The sequence below is a fragment of the Desmodus rotundus genome, chromosome 6 (genome assembly GCF_022682495.2).
Source record: "Desmodus rotundus isolate HL8 chromosome 6, HLdesRot8A.1, whole genome shotgun sequence".
In the NCBI taxonomy this organism is placed as follows: Eukaryota; Metazoa; Chordata; class Mammalia; order Chiroptera; family Phyllostomidae; genus Desmodus; species Desmodus rotundus.
This window is the reverse complement of record NC_071392.1, coordinates 68,387,998-68,401,969: the sequence shown is the minus strand read 5'-3', so window position 1 is coordinate 68,401,969 and position 13,972 is coordinate 68,387,998. Positions and strand designations below refer to the sequence as shown.

Genomic DNA, 13,972 nt, shown 5'->3' with positions numbered 1-13,972 from the left:
CCCCCACTGACTAGTACACTGAAGTCATCATTGTTCACGTACATTCCAATTCACTCTCCTTGGCTGCCAGATTACATTGATGTCACACAGACCATTCTCATTATATTAACAATGGCTGGACTTTTTTCCAGACAGACATCATATCTATTAAAAAATTTTAAAATTTAAACAATTAAAAATTTTTAAAGTAATTTTGCACTTTTTACAGCCTTACTCCTTCCAACAACCATGTTTAAACACGTGCTAATTTTGTATCACCAAAGTCCAAAGAAACACTTCTTTCAGGGTTAGAAATTTTGCAAAGGAAACAATAAAAAATACCTCTCCTTCACTTCATTTCTCAGCTCCTGAAAATAGTGAAATCTCCATCTCTGCCCCATCTCCTCTTAGTCACTGTTTTACCGACAGTCTTTTGACCCTGAACTATTTGTGCATTTGTTTCAGATTAGAAATATCAAGTCAGGTAGATTGCATGTTGAAAAGAATGATCCAGAAGAGAAGCCAAACAAAGTCCAGAGAATGATCATTTCAGGTAATAGTCAATATGCAAAAGGAAATAACATGAGAGCTCACCCTTAATTTTATCAATGCGTAGAACTAAAGGCACTCAGTTAAACACATAAAATCCAAGATTCTATGTTCTTAGTCCAAATTAAAGGGGAAACAAGGATGCATACACATCTACCTATTTCTAATACATGTCCTGTTCTTGACTAATGTTATTATTCTGCCTTTTACGAACTCAGCTGGGATCTCTCTAACTGACTGAACCAATCTCTCACCAGGCTCTTGTAGAACTCTTGAAATGCACCTGAAGGAACCTGAATGCCTCAGAGTTGTACCTTAATGTAATATATTTAATATATGAAAAACTTTGATCACTCTATAATTCTCATTAAGAAAAACATGTTAATAAATGAGTTTTTAAAATTTCAGTTATCATATGGTTCTAAGTTTTTTCTTCCAAAAAATGTCAAGATTATAGTTATTGATTGTATACAATTGGTTGAAACAATAGAAATGTGTTACAAATCTTATTAAATAATTACTAGAATAAACAAGTAAAATTGTATTGAGTCCTGACCAGGTAGCTCAGTTGGTTAGAGCTTTGTCCCAACAGGCCAAGGTTGCAAGTTTGATCCTGGGTCAGGGCACATATAAAAATCAACCAATCAGTGCATAAATAAGTGGAACAACAAGTCCTCTCTCTCTCTTTCTCTCTTTCTCCCCCCCCTTCCTTTTTCTCTATAAGATCAATAAATAAACAAGTGCTGGTGAGGGTATGGAGAAAGGGGAACCCTTTTGCATTGTCGGTGGGAAAGCAGATTGGTGCAGCCACTGTGGAAAGCAGTATGGAGATTCCTCAAAAATTTAAAATGGATCTGCCTTTTGACCAAGCAATCCTACTTTTGGGAATATATCCAAAGGAACTCAAAACACTAATCTGAAAGAACATAAGCACCCCTGTGTTCATTGCAGCATTATTTACAATCCCCAAGATATGGAAACAGCCCAGATGTCCATCAGTAGATGAGTGGATAAAGCAACTAAGGAACATTTTCATGATGGAATACCTCCTAGAAGTAAAAAAAGAAGAAAATTTTACTCTTTGTGACAGTTTGGATGGACCTGGATAACATTATGCTAAGTGAAATAAGCCAGTCAGAGAAAGACAAATACCATATGATTTAACTCATATGTGGAATCTAATGAACAAACTAAACTAACAAGGAACATGGGGAGAGACTCATAGATGGAGAGCAAGTTGACAGCTATGGCAGGGGAGGTGGGGTTAGGGAGTGGAGGGATCAAGCAAAAAGGGCAAAGGACTCATGGACATGGACACCAGTGTGGTGATTGCAGGGGGAAGAGGGTATAAGGGGGGTAAATGGTAATTGAAAAAATACAATAAAATCGATAAATAAATTTTAAAAATTGCATTGAAAATGCACCCCTAACATTAATATGATTTTTTATTCAATTGTTTTGTATGTCCATTGAGAGAATATTACCTATTACTAAAATGAGAAGGGTTCAGTATCAGTATTTTTAATGTGAGCATACAAAACTTGTTCACATAAATACATAGTAACAGATAGAAGAGTTTAGTTATAGCAACAGATTTAATTCTGTGAACTCTCTCCAAAATATATGAAAAACACACAGTGATTTATCATGAAATATTTACTTTTGTTAAAGACTGAAAACAATCTGAGCAGTGAAGGAATTATTACTTAGTGCTTAACATCCTTCATTTTGTCTAACAAAGATCATAATTAAATTAGTCTGTTTTGGGGTTGTTTTTTGTTTGCATAGATTTTCACCCTGGAGCAGTCTTCATCATCACATTATGGAGAGATGAGAGCTGCTCTTTCTTTCAAAGAGTAGAGGGGATTCTAGGAACGGGATGGGAAAGGAGAACCTGCTTGAGAGGTGCCACCCAGTGAGATCAAATTTTAGCAAGGTATAAACATCAAAGATGAAGTTATGAGCAATAAATCTCAAAACTATCCAAGTGCTTGTGAATCCCTTAGAGAGCCTTTATGGATCCCCAGAGGCACGGACACCTTGCTTGAGGATCACGGCTCTGGATGTGTGTGGCCCAAGGAACACAGCTGCCACGTGTCAGAGGGCTGTGCAAGATAAGGTTCTACTGAATATTGAGGACTCTAGGGAGAAGTCTCCTCGGTGTTTTAAAGGGACATGCTTTATGAAAAAAAATCTGATATTTATAAAGAGAAGAAAAAATATTTGAGAAAGGGAAAAAATGACTAAATAACAAGCTTAAGTACTGATGTAAGGTTTCACTTAGTGCACACGTGGTATTTGGGTATAATTCTGTGTTGCACTTAATAATCATTAACCTTAGTTAAGCTGACACCATTTGCCAGACACCATGCACTCCTCATGCACTGTTTTGTTCATATTCATAGCAATGCTCAGCTTGATACTCGTCATCCCCATTTTATACAGAAGAATCTGAGTCTTCCATTAGAACACAAGTAACGTGCCTAAGGTTCTGCAGCCAGGAGGTGACCAGTACACCTGCGGAAGCCTGTAAGCTTGGCAGCAAAGCCCCAGTGTTACTTCCGCCATTGTGCCTTGGATTGAGCTAGTTCAGGAAAATGGATAGACCCTGAAATACAGAAGATTTAATCATCTGTTTTCAGTTTTATGAAAAATATGTTTGAAACTGTTACAATTTTGAAGTGTATCTAAAATATGAATTCAACAACTTGAGCATTTATGTAGCCTAATTACCTTTTGGAAAAACTAAGAATATTTTTTGTAACTTAAATAGCCTGGATCAAGAACAAATTTTGTGTTAAGTCAAATGATTTAAGAACATAAATATTCTCATCATTTGTTTTAGCTCATGGAAAATTGGCTTCCTTTAGGGTAAACCATGAAAAAAAAAACTGAATTAATTGGCTGAACCTACATTTGGATACTTTTTACTCACTCCCTGGAATCAGATCAAAACTCTTAATATTTAAATAAGTTTTATGCTTCCAGTGACATGAATAATTTTATTCATTTGTACTTATTAACAACCCTAAGCTTTAAAGCAAACATTAAATTTGGAAATTATATGTGATTTAATAACTTTTATAGTTGAAATTTTTAAGTTTTCCACATGTAATTCATCAGATAATTGATCAGAGGCAAGGTACAGAAATACAAAAGGCTGTGAATAGCACAAAAATGTAATTATTGCTTTGAATGGAAGTACCCTGATTGCATTATATTCAACCTTCTAAGAGAACTGTCAGGCTACCTTTATTACCTGTTGGGAAATCTTTCAGTGACTTACGAAGGAGTAGAGAGATTGAACAATAAAGAGAAAAGGTTAAAGTTGCAGAGATTTTATTATTGGACTCTGCACGTACATGGCTACTAATTTTCTTTATATGAACATTATTGTTCAAGCAGGTCAAAATGATTTCCATTAAAGTTAAAACATATGCATTCTTTAAGCCTTCAAAAAAATAAGTTCTGACAGCTTGTTTTGAAAACTTTCCATCTGTTACTGTCTTGAATATAAAATGACATTGAAATCTACAAATATTTTTAACAGGCAGTACAAGAACGTGCAAACAGGGATGCATTTGACAGAAAGATACCTATCTGATCTCTCTATATTCTCAAGTGAGTAAGGAAGTAAAAAGAGAAAATATTTTTCATTTATGTACTGGATATTTTATGCAGGGTATCTCTTTTAGGTCTCATTCAGTTTCATGGTCAATCACAAAAGAAAAGGAAATGTATTCATTATAAAAATAATGGGTTCTGGCTGTACAGTAAAGAAAATGATATCACAATTTGCCCTAACTTATGAAGCTGTAGTGCTACAGTCTGCAGAATCCATAGATTTATTACAACACTCTCTATTGCCCTACACCTCTCTCATATTACTTACCTTATACCTCTCTCTCACCAGTGTCCAAACAAAACTCATTCTTTCATATGGGGCACTTCAAATGGGCATTTAACTGTTGTGCATAATTGAAAAGTTCATGATTTAGTGTTCTAATTAAATATAATGCTATGTAGCCCAAACAAATGTCTTCTCATTGTGGTCTTCACTACTGACTTCTGATTTTCCTGCCCCCAACCACTTTCTCTTTGATTGCTGCCAGAGTCATCTTTGTGAAGCTCAGTTCAAATCATGTCATTCTTCCTGGGCCCGTGGGACATGTCTCATCACATTAGGAAGTGAGAGCAACTATTTATTCTTCTATTATTTAGAAGTGATGTAATACCTCTTTTGGAAATGGCGTGAGGGAAAGGAGGATGGGGAGGAGAAAGGCAAGGAAAGAAAGTGAATGGGTAAAGAAACATCAAATTCCCAAGGCAGAGGTTTTCTATGAAGAACCCTCCGGTAGGGTACGGAGCACAGGAGGCCTAAGGACCAAGCATGTGGATAGGAACTGTGGCAAGATAGAAAGAAGCGAGGGAAATTTCTTGGACAGTGGGATAAGGGAAACTGGGACAAAATAATTAAACAAGGCCAAACAATTTGAGCAATTTACAGCCAGCTAATGAATTACAGGTCTTATCTTCCCTAACCAAGGACACAGGAGCAAATGCTTTACACATTTCAGATTGTCCTAGAGCAGACCATGCTTGGCCCCAGTTCCTTTCTTTTTTTTTTTTTATAATTCTCACTTAAGGATATGTTTATTGTTTTTAGACAGAGAGGAAAGAGAAGGGGTGAGTGTGGGGGGATGGGGGAGGGGGAGAGAGAGGTGAGAGAGAAACACTGATAGGTTGCCTCCCATACACACCCCAAACAGGAATTGAACCAACAACCTTTGGTGTACTGGACGATGCTCCAACCAACTGAGCCACCTGGCCAGGGCTATCCAGGATCCTCTTAATGATGTTCTTGAAAGTAAAATTAACCAGAAAATAACCCTGACCCCACTCTACATACATTTTAATGGATCAACATATCAAAGAACACACCTGGAAAGCTAATGAATATTCTGTTAAGACCTTCCCCTGAGACATCCCCTAGGATTCCCACTGGCCAAAGAAAGATAAAAAGCCTCAAGACCATGAATCCAGTGTGCTCTTTCTAGCACATTGATGCCTTGTATCTCTCTTCTCTGTCTCCTCAACTCTAAGAGTCCCCACGAGATTGCATCCAGGGGAGCAGTGGACAATGGCAGCTCGCCCCAGGCTGACCCCCTGAACCTGTCTCCAAGGCCCCCTTGACTCTGATTTCCCAGTGAGCTGACAGCAGCCCCGCCTCGGCTCACTTCTGTCACTGTGACTTCTGCTTGTCAGTGAGCCAAAGCAACGTTACTTAGGCTCTCTCCTGTTACTTCTTCTACTCCAAGTTCTTCCTTTATTTCACTGACCCCAGCTTTAATAAATACACTCTCAAAATCACCTGGGCTCGTGCTGTGAAATCTTGCCTGCACAAAGTCAAGAACCCACGCACTACAGGCCGGCTGGAGGCAGACCTACTGCGGGGCCAGATCTGGTCTGGTAACCCAACGGCATAAATGGGTAAGTTGCTGTGAGATCCGGAGCCCGTCCCCCTCCACACTGTCCCACTCCCTTCCATCTGACCTATCTCAGCGAATGGAACCACCATTCTAATAAAGGCTGAAGAATCATATTTGAGCCATCTTCATCTGCCTGCCTTCTGAACTCATCACCAATTTGTGTCTACCTCCAAAAGGTATCCACTTATCTCCCTCTTCAAATGATATCCCACTAAGTAGTGCAAGCCACCATCCTCTTCACATGGTCACCTGAACAGGCCTGGAACTAATTATCTGCTTCCGCTAACAATCCCCTTCAATCTGTCCTCCCCACAGCTGCAGAGTGGGCTTGAAAAGGTCAATCAAATACCATTCCCCTGTTCACTGTCTTGCAGTAGAGTGTCTCTGCCCAAAGGAAGATGTTTCCGAATTCCATACGTGCCTCTCAGCTCTGTGTGATTTGCTATCACCTTTCTCTCCTACCTCCTCTCCACCACTCTCCTTTTGTTCAGCAGGACACACCTTCAGTGCTACTGACGTTCTGTGAACCTGCAAGGGCTCTCCTGCCTCAGGATGTTGGAATTGTCCATCTGCAAGGAATGTTTCTCCACAAACTCTTCATATGACCCTTAGTCTCATCCATGAATTACAATTCGTATGTCTTCTAGTCGGGAAGATCCCTCTGCCTCTCACGAAGTGGGCAATCCGGTTACTTTTCACACATCGCCCTCATTCATTTCTTTCTTAGCTATATGTATTTAAACATTTGTAATTGTCTGTATTTCTTTATATACATATAATTAGTTCTTTATCTCTATCTCATCTATAATTCCATACAAACTCCACAAAAGCATAGACTTTGTCTTGTTTATTACTATGTCACTGGAACCTAATACAATATGTAGCATAAGGAAACTACCCAGTCAATATGTGTAGAAGGAATGAAAAACCTAATTTAACCCATCGGAAATTATTCCTATTTTACAGATAGAAAAAGAAGTTCAGAGAGGTTGAAAGACTTGCCTGAGGTCAGACAGCTGGTATGAGGACTTCCCCATGGGACATCTATCCCAAGGCCCCTAGAAGCCTTGCCTTGGGATTTTTCTTTTTAATCTTCTAGATCCCACACAATAGGTCCAGTGTTAGTGGTTTATTTCTCTCTCTGTTAGAGTAAAAGTACAATCGGATATTTGCTTATCACTCAGATTGAAAGGATATCATCATTGTCCTATTTATATTTTTAAATCACATTTCTTTTCACTTTAACAGTAACTCTTTGCAAGCATGAAAATGAAATATTTTTCCTTAGCATAATGTTTTTCTTCTGTGACTTCTGAATTAGAGTAATGTGATTCTAATACATATTATTTATGTGGATGATTTGGGTAATCAAGCACACGGAAGAAATCTCATACTTTTTAAGTAGAAATAAAATTTCCAGTAGAAATCATTTGGGTACAGTACTTTTTTAAGCAGGGAGAGAAGGCTGTGGTACCTGGAACTATTGGATTCTGGAAGACTAGACACTAGGCTTGGAAAAGCTGATTTAAGGGGGAGCCACACAACAAGAGTATATACAGGGGTGGGCAAAAGTAGGTTCACAGTTGTGAGTATGTGAAACATACAGTTTATTTTGACTATTATTTGTTAATTATTATATTATCTTCCATACAAACAACTGCAACCTATTTTTCCCACCCCTGCATAAATACAGGGGGACCTGGATTTCTTCTCCTGTCTGCAATCTCTTTCTCTGAATATTAAATACTTGCTTCATAGAGCTTCTAAGAACAGGTTTTGTTAAGTGCGGCAGGGGGATGAGAGGACAAGCTGTTATGAGACAAAGCGGATGGGGTAGTGGGGTGGGGATGCTGCATATCAGTAAGTGAGAAGTCAAAGAATCACTGCCTATGGGCAGCTGCCCCACAGAGATAGCATTAACAAAAGCACTGAAATCTATCTGCATATAACAGCGGATATAGAATGCAGCACGATGCATGTGTGTGGATCCCGAGAAAGAATCCATCTTTGTTTTAGCAGCACTCAGAGAAATTTCAGTTCCACATCATGATATTAGGACACTAGATAATTCAAAGGAATTCCAGGTTAATAGGTGGTCTGAGGCTCAGGTTGAAATGAAATAGAAATACACACAAAAGACAACGGATAAAAGTAGTGTATTTTCAGATGCTAAGTCTAAAATCCTAGTGCTAACTTTACAATACTTTAATAAACTCGATATATCACAAAATTGTTTTAAATATAAAAACAATGTCCAATGACTGACAAATGCTGAAAACATTCTAAATAATTTTGTGGCCTAGGCCATTTAAATTGCACTGAAGATTTATCACCATTCAGAATCTCTACTTAGCAATACAGCCTTCCTAAAGCATGCATGAATAATCAAGTAACATTGAAAAAACAAATATGTATAATCCAATGAAAGAAAAAGGTCAAAGCTCTGCTGTCTAAACATTTTTGTCTGTTTTCCTTTCACCGTGGGATGAACAAGTCAGGCTATTAGTGCAGTGCCTAAAAGAACCACTTGGGGGCAATACAGCGTTTTTATTTTTATCTCATAGCTTTGCAGGTCTCCAGGCTATTTCTTTCAAATTTGAAGACACCTTTAACTATATGGGAGGGAAAAGCCTGTATTTCACTTTAAATTTGCAATGCATAAATCACATAAGACAAATGCAAGGCAGATTTTCTTCTGAAGGGAGCAAAAGTCTGTCTTCTTTTAGCCTACAAATCAATTTTTACTTTGTTGGCACAGTTACAAATATCTTATACTTAGAATTTTTCACAGTTGCTGAATATATCTCCAAGAATAAAGGAAAATTTTAATAGAAATGTTTAAAATGATGATAATAAGATTTAAAATGTACTAAGGGAAAATTGTTTTGTTTCTATATCTGAAAAAAACCTGTAAATATCATCTGTCTTTTTCACTGGGTATACATTTTTAATAAACTTAAGCATTAAAGTTATGATTTTTTGGAGACATTCCTTCCATAGTTTTTACTGTTATTATACTTTGCATTCACATACTACTTTATAAAGGAGTTATTTTTATTCCTAATTATTCTTTTCAGCAATTTGATGGGTGGAGTCTCTATTCCTAGCCACCTCCTTCACCACATCTGCTGAATACTAGGTATTATGTCAGGCACTGAAGGTTTGTTTCCTTTTCAAATAAAAGATAAACTTAGTCTCCTTTCTCAAGGATTTTAAACATATTTAGGCAAATAAATGTTTCTTCTTTTTTGTTCTCCTGATTCTTTGCTGACTTTATCTGATATTTTTCTCCTAACATATTCTCCGGTCCTCAGAAAATATTTACCATTACCACAGTGACGGAGAACTCTGGTGAGCCTTGTTGTCAAAGTCCAGGAATCAAGATTTATAAAATTAAATTCAGTAACTCTCTATGTGCCTGCACAGAAGTGGAAAAACTCAGGAAGTTTGCAGGAAGTTTTTGCCTTGATTTATGATCCCATTACCCCAAGCTCCATCTTAACAATTCTTTATTGTTTGGAGGGTAGTGAAAGAAGAGATTACAGCTGCTCTGTCTTTGAACATCTTTCTAGTTTAGCAAGCTCATCTATCAAAAAAAAAATAATGAGAAACTCAGAAGGAAAAGAGGAAAAGCAAGAAATTGAAAACTTATTTGAAAAAATAATGAGAGAAAACTTCCCCAATTTGGCAAAAGAAATAGACACAGAAGTCCAGGAAACTCAGAGAGTCCCAAATAAGATGGACCCGAAGAGGGCCACACCAAGACACATCATAATTAAAATGCCAAAGGTTAAAGAAAAAGTATTAAAAGCAGCAAGAGAAAAGCACAGAGTTACCTACAAAGGAGTTCCCATAAGACTATCAGCTAATTTCTCAAAAAAAACTTTACAGGAAAGAAGGTAATGGCAAGAAGTATTCAAAGTCATGACAAGCAAGGACCTACATCCAAGATTACTCTCTCCAGCAAAGCTATCGTTTAGAATGGAAGGGCAGCTAAAATGGTTCCCAGATAAGGTCAAGTTAAAGAAGTTCATCATCACCAAGTCCTTATTATATGAAATGTTAAAGGGACTTATCTAAGAAAAAGAAGAAGATCAAAACTATAAACAGTGAAATGACAACAAACTCACAACTATCAATAACTGAACCTAAAAACAAAAAAAGAAACAAACAAAAAAACCCCTAAGCAAACAACTAGAATAGAAAGAGAATCATGGAAATGGAGATCACATGGAGGGTTATCAGTGGAGAGGGGAAAAGGGGAGAAGGAAGGAAAAGATACAGGAATAAGAAGCATAAATGATAGGCACAAAACAGACAGGGGGGAGTTAAGAATAGTATAGGAAATAGAGAAGAACTTATATATATGACCCATGGACATGAATTAAATGGAGGGAATGCTGGAGGAAATGGGGGTTCTGGACAGAGGAGGACAAAGGGAAAAATGAGACAGTAATAGCATAATCAATACACTATAATTTAAAAAAAACAACGAGAAACTAAAACATCAAGATGATGCCATTCTGTGTGGACACAAAGTGTTTGAAACGTTGTTTATACTACTTCTTTTACTCTAAACACTTGTTTATTTTATAAACATGTTCAGTGAGATGTAATGGAAATCAAGCAACACTTCTGTACTGGACAATGGCAGAAAGAGAAAAAGCCTTCATAGACTAATTTATAAGAGTTTCGATGACATCCATAGGCCATCAACTCCTAGGCTCCAGTTTGGAAAAGATAACATTTGCTCTTGGCAATTCCTCAACTGGGACATTTCCTCATCCCCGCAAGGGTATCCTTTAGATGATGCAAAGGAGAAGCGGGCTTTGGACAGGTGAAAAGTGTTGAGCAAAGGACGAGGGAAATACACATTCTAACTTTCAAGATACCACTGAGGAATCTCCTTTCCCATCTTTAAAGCACCCTAAAGGAATTCCCTTACCTCTCCTGATTTCACACTTTCAGAAAATCTGGAATATTAGCTAACTTTCATTTTTCTGGATATATAATTGACAATTGCCCATCAGTTTTCCAGTAGTAAAGGAAATCATTTTTAAAATAATGATGGGAATAATAATTAGCAAGTTTATTTATTAGAGTTAAGTTTTACCTTATGTTGTCACTGTAACACACACACATATATATATGTATATATACATATAATATATAGTACAGACATTTCAGTTAATTATATTTACATATATGTATCATCTCAGTACATTAATTCAGAAAAGATATATTTGAATTCACACATCTTTTTTTACAGAACATATTCTTAAATCATATTTTTCCAAGATGGAAGTTTTTAGTATGTTATAATTAACAAGGCATCTTTAATAAAAGTTGCAGTGAGAGACAAACATGCACTGTAAACACGGCCAAGGGGCTGCTGTGCCAGGCGTCTGTGAGGCTCTGGGACACGGATGTGTTGCCTGTTGTTCTGGACCTAAGGGTCACGTGTTTAAATGGTTGCTTTTTTTATCAAATAAACATGACCACAATTAATGAATAATTTTCCCCCTATTTAAGATAACAATTGATGCTCGGTATTAAAACTAATAGGATTTAGTATTTTCAGTATTTAATAAATGCACAAAATTACCTGACAAACCTTTTATGGAACAAAGTTGGGAATGAATAAAATGAATGAATGAATAAAATTTTTCAAAACAGGACACAAATATCCTATTAACAGTATAAATTTATTCCGCATTGATGGGGTGCACCTTAAAATCACGTGCAGTTGCAAACCAGTTATCATTTTTATAGAGCAAACATATATCTAAAATAATCTTTAAGTCCAATCTGGGCTGATCAGGTAACTGCTTTTTTGCAATTATTATTCTGATTATTACTCTAAGACAGTTTTACCCACCTGTTTATTTATTTAATTTTGTGCTGTTATCTATAATTTCTCTTTGTATAAAGTCATGCTTTAAAATGAACACCCTGGTGCAATTTTTAAATTTAATCCACGAGTAGATTAAGTGATACATCAAGTCATTATACAAACTCCCAGGAGCAGGCTTTTATTCACACTCTTTCTATGTCTGATATAAATCTCGCTGGCCTGCAGAAGGGCCAGATGCTCAGTGAAAACATCTTTTATAAGGTCTGTTCCACGGTCCGCAGCTTTAGATGTAAAAAGGAAGATTGGGAGAACACTTTCTAAGGTTGAAAACCATACTGTAACTTTATACTTGCTTCCAAAGACATTACTCATTTTTACCCTGGGAATATATGAGCTATCTCACCTGACGTGATGAAAGGCACTGCAGAAATATTGACGACAAATGAAGCTAACTTCATCCCTGCGACACATCATGTTTCCAAAACTGAATAGGAGATATACACACTCTTTAAAAAGGGTCCTTGTAAATAACATTCCCTGCTTTGCCAAGGTTCACTCTCCTCTGTGCACTTTTGCTGATCACACCGATGTGAGCGGCAATATAGGCGCCAGAAATGGAAGAATGGTCCCCCAAAGGCCAATGCAGTGGTGGTAGACAGCTGATGATTTAGAGCCCCAGACTGAGCAAGAGCTTGCTTTAACTTGGGCTCCCAATGGAGAAGATTCTCACAGATACCAAGTGGAGAAAAGGCTGCATTAGCTCACATCTCCCCCTTTCTGTCAAAGTGGCCCTGCCAAGACATTCAGATTATGATGTCTTTCTAATGCATTTACTGAAAAAAACATTGGAAGATCATTGTAAAATACAGAGACTGGGTTAGACAGGTATTAAACAGACTTGGGCACCCTGTCTGGTGTCGCCGGTTATCCCCAGTCTAGGGCACATGCCTGGGTTGCTGGCCAGGTCCCCAGTGGAGGGTGTGCAAGAGGCAACCAGACATCGATGTTTCTCTCCCTTTCTCTCTCCCTCCCTATCCCTTTCTCTAAAAATAAATAAATAAAATCTTTAAAAAAATAAACAGATTTTGGCAAGTTATTCACATAGTTAAATTTTTTAAAATGATCTTCAACTGAACTCAATCCAAGACACATTTATTGAGAGCTGACTACATTCAAGGAATCAGCTTCATATAACTTTTGAACACTGAATATCATCAAATGAACATCTTTCAGTGTGGGCTGGCTGATCATACTATGAATTCATTTATGTCTCAACTAGATAGAATAAGGCTTTTCACAGTTCTTCCTGTCAAAAGTCACAAATCACTCCAGCAATACATTTTCATCAAAGCAGTCAGCTATGATCACAGGTATAAAGAATCTTCAGATGTCAAAAACTAGTCACAGATATGAGAGTTTCCTCTCTACTGGATAATTTTACAATGGATGAAGGGATGGCCTGCCACTTTTTACTCCAAGAGCCAAATTTCAATTTATGACATTTCTTGCAATTAATCTATGTGACCTGTGTAAGATAGCCATGAATGCATTTGACCAAAAGGTATAGCAAGAATGGTTATGAAAGAGTTATAAATTCATAGATATAACTGAAGTGTTTTATAATTTAGTTGGGAACTTTTTAGAGGAAGAAAAATTTTAATAAAATTATCACTTAGATTGTATTATAAATGATATAGATTGTAAATGATATAGTAAGCAAATGTTTCATTTGCTATTAATTTTTTCCTCTTTTCCATCTTCCTCCCCCTTTTAAATTTGAAATCCATTGGAAATATCTAACACTTAAATTTTAAATTATTTTTATTTTATAGAAGAGAATTATAGAAAAACTTAGTTTATAAATATAGTTTACAAATTTCTACTGTCCATTATTTCTCAAATTTCCTTTCCTTGATATTTTTCAGCTCTCTCCAAAGCTTTAGCAGATAAAGTATCTAGCAGCAGACCTAATTGGAAATAAATGAGCTCATAGTTATATCTGTTATTACTTTCAGACCACCGTTAGCTGCCAGGATACTCTATAAATGGGCGCAGATAACCAGTTTAGAGGGCTTGCCTCACTGCAGAGCGCATAAATCAC

General features: G+C 36.9%; 1 protein-coding gene across 6 annotated transcripts in view; it reads right to left on the bottom strand.

The window, feature by feature from the left end:
* CPED1 (cadherin like and PC-esterase domain containing 1) overlaps nt 1-13,972 on the bottom strand; it is a 287,821-nt gene that overhangs the window by 162,333 nt on the left and 111,516 nt on the right. The gene's annotated exons all lie outside the window — the stretch shown is intronic.